The sequence below is a fragment of the Vulpes lagopus genome, chromosome X (assembly GCF_018345385.1).
Source record: "Vulpes lagopus strain Blue_001 chromosome X, ASM1834538v1, whole genome shotgun sequence".
In the NCBI taxonomy this organism is placed as follows: Eukaryota; Metazoa; Chordata; class Mammalia; order Carnivora; family Canidae; genus Vulpes; species Vulpes lagopus.
In genome coordinates this window covers 60,154,917-60,163,365 of record NC_054848.1, presented here as the reverse complement: position 1 = coordinate 60,163,365, position 8,449 = coordinate 60,154,917, and positions in this window count along the sequence as shown.

Below are 8,449 nucleotides of genomic sequence, written 5' to 3'. Positions count from 1 at the left end.
ATGCAACTTTTATCTTAAAAGCAATGAGAATCCATTTTTGAAGTCACTGTTGCCTACCCAACAGCCATTCCCCAGCCACCATCTTCCTTGCTAACAGAAACCTGATTTGATTATTGGGCCCAAGACAAGTACTCAGGGAAGGTAGGTTTATCTCAAAGCCTCAAGAGATGAATCACAATTTACCTAAACTAAGCTTGGCAATCCCATTCCCCTTTGTCATGAGTTGGTCCGGGAATGGGCATTTACTGAATTTAGGCAAATGACATACAAAAAGTCAGGGGTGTTTGGAAGGTTCAGTGGTTAGGACACATGACTCTTTTTTTTTTTTAATCTGAACACATGACTGTTGATCTCAGGTTGTGAATTCAAGCCCCATGTTGAGCAGTGGAGCCTACTTAAAAAAATAAGTCAGCTGACACTTTCTGGGAAGGACTTTGTTCTCTGATAAAAGAGAGAGGAGCTATAGGAGCAAGGTAGTTTTTTTGCCCCTGCTCCCAACTTCTTGCTCGGAATGCTGTCCTATAAGAACATCATGTTTGCAATTCATGGTAGTCTTAAAATATGTCCACAAATTATTTGATACTCATCTTTTCAAAAGGCAGAGCCTGAGACGCTTGAATGGCTCAGCGGTTAACTGTCTGCTTTTGGCTCAGGTCGTGATCCCTGGGGTCCTAGGATGGAGTCCCACATCGGGCTCCCTGCAGGGAACCTGCTTCTCCCTCTGCCTTTTCTCTACCTCTTTCTTTGTCTCTCATGAATAAATAAATAAAATATTTTTTAAAAAGGCAGAGCCTGATTCCTTGTCCTTGAATGTGGGCTATACTTACTGATTAACTTCTGAGGACCATGAAAGAGGACTTAAACTATCTCCCTTTTGACCTCAGTCTGTGCTTTCTAACTGATTGAGTTCTTTCCAGCTTATCTCTCTCTTTTTTTAAATATTTTTTTATTTATTCATGAGAGACACAAATTGAGAGGCAGAGACATAGGCAGAGGGAGAAGCAGGCTCCCTGCGGGGGGCCTTATGCGGGACTTGATCCCAAGACTCTAGGATCACGACCTGAGCCAAAGGCAGACACTCAATCACTGAGCCACCCAGGTGCCCCCTTCCAGCTTATCTCTTAACTCAGGCAAAAGACCTGTTGACAAAGTATCCCCTGATAGGAACTGAAACTACCCCTTAAGCAATAAGGACTGCCTTGAGCCAGCAAGCCCCCTTTTGATTGACTGGAAGGCAGTGATTTACCTGACCTTTACCGCCTACCTGCATGTACCCACTGACCTTTGTCCCACATTTCCTTATATAAACCTAGAAGTATTTTCAGCACTTGGGAGGCAGTCTTTGAGATGTTAGTCTTCCCAGCATTGAACTTACTTAAATAAGTTCCTTTCTTGTTTCACCACCACTTATCTCTCTGCCTTTGAATTTTGTCAGTGGTGAGTGGCCGAACCTGGTCTATTTGGAACCCCCAGAGCCAGGTGCTATTGTATCCCTGCACCCCAATTACAAACAATGTGATAGAATTGACTGTGTGTGACTTCTAAGAGTAGGTCTTAAAAGACATTGTAGATTTTTCCTTCCTCTTTCTTAGATTGTTCACTCTGGAGAAACCAGCTGCCATGTCATGAGGATATTCAAATAGCCTGTTGGAGAGGCCCCTGTGTTACAAACTGAGGCCTCTTGTCAACAGCCAGCAAAGAACTAGGGCTTCCTTCCAGTAGCCATGCAAATAAGCCATCTTGGAAATGGATCCTGCAGGCCCACTCAAGCCTCAAGTTCTGTCCAACATCCTTACTACAATCTCACAAGAGACCTTGAACCAAAACTGTTTCCACATCATGACACATAAAAATTGTGAGATAATAAATATTTGTTTTTTTTAATTAATTATCTATTGTTTTAAGGTACTAAGTTTTGAGGTATTTTGTTACTTAGCCTTTAAAAAGCTATTTCTTTTCCTTGCTCCTTTCCTTGCTTTTATTCTTGCTAGAACCTGAACTCCTACCTTACACATGCCTTGATATATATCCTCCTTGTAAAGGTCAAGTAGTTAATGATTTCTTTGGAGTCTTTCAGCACAATAGATAACACCTAAGGAGTGACCAGGCAGTCTTCATGAACATTCTCCAAACACATTGGCACCAGGACTCCTTGCTCCAGGGCATAAGTGACTTATGGAGGACACCTAAGCACTGATCTTTGTTCAACTAGTTCCTGGATGCCTGAAAGGACATGTACACAGACCATCATTCCTAGTAGAAAACCCCAGGCCCCAACAAAAGCAAGACTCATGCTCTTTTCCTTTCCAAGTCTCCCAGATGTTTCATCTGTATCTGCTCTTTATCTTCAAAAAATTCTGCTCTCACTTCCTGCTGGCTTATATTCAATTTCTATTCTGAGCAAAGCCAAGGACCCTCTTGGCTGGTCCTGTGGTACCCACCCTGCATCTTTGGACCCAGCCTGCCTGCCTCACTATTACCCAATTTCTTACCACTGAGATTAACAAACCTTATAATTTTTAAAAAGATTTTACTTATTTATTCATGAGAGAGACACACACACACACACACACACAGAGAGAGAGAGAGAGAGAGAGAGAGAGGCAGAGACATAGGCAGAGGGAGAATCAGGCTCCATGCAGGGAGCCCGATGTGGGACTCAATCCCAGGACTCCAGGATCACGCCCTGAGCTGAAGGCAGACGGTCAACCGCTGAGCCACCCAGGCATCCCACAAACCTTATAATTTAAGCCACATTTCACTGAGTATACTGTTGCTTGTAGCTGAAAATATCTTTCTGCACTATCGAAGGGATTTAAGCAAGAGTGGTATAATCAAGTATACATTTTTAAAAGTTTGTTTCTGGGAGAGTTTCACCTCTGCTACTGGGGTAATCTTGGACTCAGTAATTAGAACTAATCCTCCCATTGAGAAATAGAAAATCTGGACAAATTTTTTGGACAAATTTTAAAAGCATCTATTCAAGGTATTAGAGAACTACCAAGGTCAGTAAAGTGTAATAAAGAATTATGAAGCCGTGATTCAAGAGAAAAATGAAACCCCGAGAAGTTAAGTCCATATCTGGGGCTCTTTTTCTTTCCCATAAGGACATGTACCAACTCCAGAAGAGGCAGAGGAGAGACCTAGCATAACTTTGGTTAGATTCAGGGAACTAAAGAGGAAAAATTATACTTCAGGGGCTACCAAGGAAACGGGGCTTTCATAAACCATCAGACTTGGGGTTGTGACCTTGAAGGCAACACCTTAGGAATAAGGGAGAATAGGAATAGATCAGCTTTCATATGAAGCCCAGCTTCTTTTCTCAATCCATATTGAATAAAGTGACCTGGAATTTCTTCTAGCTTAGTGGTCCACCACAAAGAAACAAATATAAACACTTTCTGGAGGAAGACAACATTATCAAAAAGCCTCAAATTATTACTACATTTTTCATATACAAGCAAAAGTTACAAAGTATAAGGGTGTCTGGGTGGCTTAGTTGGTTAGCAGTCAACTCGATCTCAGCTCAGGTCTCATTCTCAGGGTTGTGAATTCAAGCCCCATGTTGGACTTCACACTGGGTGTGGAGTCTACCTAAAAAAAAACACAGGGATGCCTGGGTGGCTTGGTTAAGTATCTGCCTTCAGCTCAGGTCATGATCCTAGGGTCCTGGGATTAAGCCTTGCATCAGGTTCTCTGCTCAGTGGGGAGACTGCTTCTCCCTCTCCCTCTGCCTGCTTCCCCCCTCCTTGTTTCTCTCTCTCTCTCTCTCTCTCTCTCTCTCTCTCTCTCTCTCTCCCTCTCTCTCCCTGTCAAATAAATAAATAAGTAAATAAATAAATAAAATCCTTTAAAAAAATACAGGGGCACCTGGGTGGCTCACTCCATTAAGCATCCAACTCTTGATTTCGACTCAGGTCATGATCTCATGGATCACAAGACTGAGCCAGGCCTGCATTGGGCTCCATGCTCAGGGAGGAGTTTGCTTGGATTCTCTCCCTCTGCCCCTTCTCTCACTCTCTCTGTCTCTCTCTCTAAAATACATAATAAATCTTTCTTAAAAATTATGAAGTATATTACTTATCTATTTCTATTTGTCCCAAAACTCAGCACCTTAAAACAACAAAAAATATCTCAGTTTCCGTGGGTCATGAATTCAAGAATAGCTTAGCTGGGTGGCTCTCACTCTGGGTCATTCATGACATTGCAACTATCTGAAGGCTTGACTGGGTCTGAAGGATCTGCTTCCAAGATGGTGCACTCACATGGTTGTTGGAAAGAAACCTCAGTTTCTCACCGTATGGGCCTCTCTGTAGTGCTGTTTGAGTATCCTCATGACGAGGCAACTAGCCTCCTCCAGAATGAATGATTAAAGATAGGATGAGGAAGAATCCATCATGCCTTTTATGACCTAGTCTCAGAAGTCACACACCATCATTTCAGTCATATTCCATTCATTAGAAGTAACCACTGGGACGCCTGGGTGGCTCAGCAGTTGAGCCACCCTTTGGCTCAGGGCATGATCCCAGGATCCAGGATCGAGTCCCATATAGGGCTCCTTGCATGGAGCCTGCTTCTCCCTCTGCCTGTGTCTCTGCCTCTCTCTCTCTCTCTCTCTCTCTCTCTCTCTCTCTCTTTCTCTGTCTCTCATGAATAAATAAATAAAATCTTAAAAAAAGAAGTAACCACTAAATCCAGCCCCACATTTGGGGGTAGGAGTATTGGGTTTCACCTCTTGAAGGGAGAAAAATAGAGGAATTTGTGGACATATATTAAAACCACCACATACATTTTACCTGGGTCCTAATTTTGCTGAGGCCTAGACCTGAAGATATCCTACAGCATATTCTTCAACCCATGAAGAGATGAACATAACAATTCTGAGGAATATTAAAGGCATATTTCAGCCACTGTGGCCACTGCCTACATGTCTTGCTTATGCTTATATTTTCATGTAATTATAAAAATATAAAAAATTTCACAGTTGGTAGCAATTTGAAGATACCACAGGTCCAAACTCTTACCTCCTATATTATAAAAATGCCTTTTAAACTTCTAGCTTCTATTTGAATATTGAATAATGGATATTACATTAAAGGGCATTTAGTTACATTACTGGATATATATACAATTATTAGGATATCACATATACTGTAGTATTAGTTTTAGGAGTAGAATTTAGTAATTCTTCAGTTGCATTCAGTGCTCATTGCATCAAGTGCCCTCCTTAATGCCCATCATCCAATTACCCCATCTCCACACCCACCTCTCCTACAGCAACGCTGTTTGTTCCCTACTGTTAAGAATCCCTTATGATTTTCCTCTGTCTTTATCTTATTTTATTTTTCCTTCCCTTCCTCTATGTTCATCTGTTTGTTTCTTAAATCCCACATATGAGTGAAATCGTATGGTATTTGTCTTTCTCTGAATGACCTGTTTCGCTTAGTGTAAAATACTCTAGTTCCATCCACATCATTACAAATGACAGCCCTATTTATTATAAAGAAATAAACATTCAAGATTAGAGAGACTGAATAAATTTTGATACTGCCATGTGATGGAATCTTATACTGATTGCAGCATTTAGCCCATTCACATTCAGAATAACTATTGAAAGATATGAATTTAGTGCCATTATATTACCTGTAAGGTCCTTGTTTCTGCAGATTGTCTCTGTTTCTTTCTGGTCTGTGTTACTCTTGAGCTCCCTCTTCACTTACAGGATCTCCCTTAATGTTTCTTTGCAGGGTTCTCTTGGTGGTCACATATTCTGTCTATCTCTGTCTGTCCTGGAAGCTCTTTATCTCTCCTTCCATTCTGATGACAGCCTTGCTGGATAAAACATTCTTGGCTGCATATCTTTCTCATTTAGTACCCTGAATATATCTTGCCAGCCCTTTCTGGTCTGCCAGGTCTCTCTGGATAGGTATGCCATGATTTTCCCTCTGTATGTTAAGAATCTCTTGTCTCACGTTGCTTTCAGGATTTTCTCTTTATTTTTGAAATTTTCAAGCTTCACTATTATATGTCGGGGTGTTGATCTATTTTTATTGATTTTGGGAGGGGTCCTGTATACTTCTTGGATATGAATGCCTGTTTCCTTCCCCAGATTAGGAAGGTTCTCAGCTATGATTTGCTCAAATATACCTTCTGCCCCCAACACCCTCAGGAATTCCAATAATTCAGATTTTTTTTTCACAGCATCATTTATCTCTCAGAGCGTCTCCTCATGGGCCCTTAGTTGTTCTTCCCTCCTTTCCTCAGCTTCCTTCCTTTCCATCAACTTGTCTTTTAATCCACTTACTCTCTCTTCTGCCTCATTCATCCTAGCTGTTAGAGCACCCAGTTTAGATTGCATCTCAGAGTATTTTTAATTTTGGCCTGATTAGATCTCATTTCTGCACTAAGAAATTCTCTAGAGTCTTTTATGCTTTTCTCAAGCCCAGCTAGTAACTTTATAATTGTTATCCTGAATTCCATCTCCGATATTTTACTTAAATCCATATCCATAGATCTGTGGCAGAGAGCATTACCTCTCTTTCTTTCTTGTGTTGTGAATTCCTCCCTCTAGTCATTTTGTCCAGTAAAGAATGGCTGAATGAGTGAACAGAATCAATAATATCAATCATGACCCAAGCAAAATACACACTAGACAATTATGTAGAGGTCAGAAACCAGAAAAGAAAAAAGACCAAAGAAAGAAAGAAAGAAAGAAAAAAAAGAAAAAGAAAAAGAAAAAGAAAAACAAGTGAAGAAAGAAAAAGGGGTAAAAGAAGGGGAGAAAGGACATAATCTCACAGAGTGGACAAAACAGGGTGATCCACTTGGACCTTGAGTGTATTTTGGTCTGTGTTAGAAGATACTAAATTCCAAAATTATAAAGAAAGCAAAATGTACATATATATGTATATATATAATACAAAATTTATATATATCATACAAAAATGTATACAAAATGTATATATATATAATACAAAAATAAAATTGAATACAGTGATAGGAAGCCAAAAATTAAGAATATATCTCTAACATGTAATTGTAAAAAATTAAAGTTAAAAAAGACTTAAAACAGTTTTTTTAATAAATTTACTTTTTATTGGTATTCAATTTGCCAACATACAGAATAACACCCAGTGCTCATCCCATCAAGTGCCCCCCTCAGTGCCCATCACCCATTCACCCCCACCCCTCGCCCTCCTCCCCTTCCACCACCCCTAGTTCGTTTCCCAGAGTTAGGAGTCTTTATGTTCTGTCTCCCTTTCTGATATTTCCCACACATTTCTTCTCCCTTCCCTTATATTCCCTTTCACTATTATTTATATTCCCCAAATGAATGAGAACATATAATGTTTGTCCTTCTCCGATTGACTTACTTCACTCAGCAAAACAAAGAGTTGATAAAATAATAAACAAATTGAAATGGGAAAAAAGAAAAAAATTGGAAAATTTTAAACACAAAGATAAATGAAACATAAAAAAAACCCCCTAGGGTTCTATACACTATTTTCCCCTAGCACTGTAATTTTACAGTCCTATTTGGTCCATAAATTTTCTGTTCACCTGTTCTTCTAGGTGATCTTCTGGGGGAGAGGCCTGCTATGCTGATTCTCAGGTGCTTGTGCCTTGCCAGGGGGCCAGGCTCTATGTAACTGCTGCGTGTGGCAAGGCTTTCTGTGCCTCTTTGGAGGATGAAAATAAAAATGTCCGTGCCCTAATCTCTGGCCCTGGAGCTGAAAGATCCCAGTGTGTGCCAAGCTCTGCAGATTACTACAGGTATTTTTACATGAAGCCATTGGAACTGTAATATTAGTGATTGGGTTTAAAAGGCAGAGCCAAAATTATTCCTTGTCACTCACAGTGTGATCTATAGATAAGAAACATGCACACCACTGGGAACTGTCAGAAATGCAGACACTCAGGCCCTGCCCCAGACCTACTGAACCAAAATATGCATCTTAACAAGATGCCTCGGAGATTATTATGGACATTAAACTTTTGAGAAGCACTGGGTTCTGAGAGACAGAGAAAGATAGAGAGGCAGAGACAGAGGCAGAGGGAGAAGCAGGCTCCATGCAGGGAGCCCGAGGCCGGACTCCATCCTGGGACCCCAGGATCAGGCCCTGGACCAAAGGCGGCGCTAAACTGCTGAGCCACCCGGGCTGCCCCCAAAATTTAATCATTAAACGTTCTTTGGATTTCTCTTCTTGTGATATTTATTTTAAAAATAATAGCAGTAATAATATAACTTAACATGTGTGTAGTTGATTACTGTTTCCAAAGACTTTCATATCTATGATCTCATTTGATATCTTTATGATGGGTAACTCATTAAACCAGTGCACCCTAATCATTCTACCAATAAATATGAAGTTAGGGCAATACTGTATTGCTTTTTCCTAAGGACCATTGAAAACTTCAAGAATACTATGGTGCTAATCATTTTGCAATA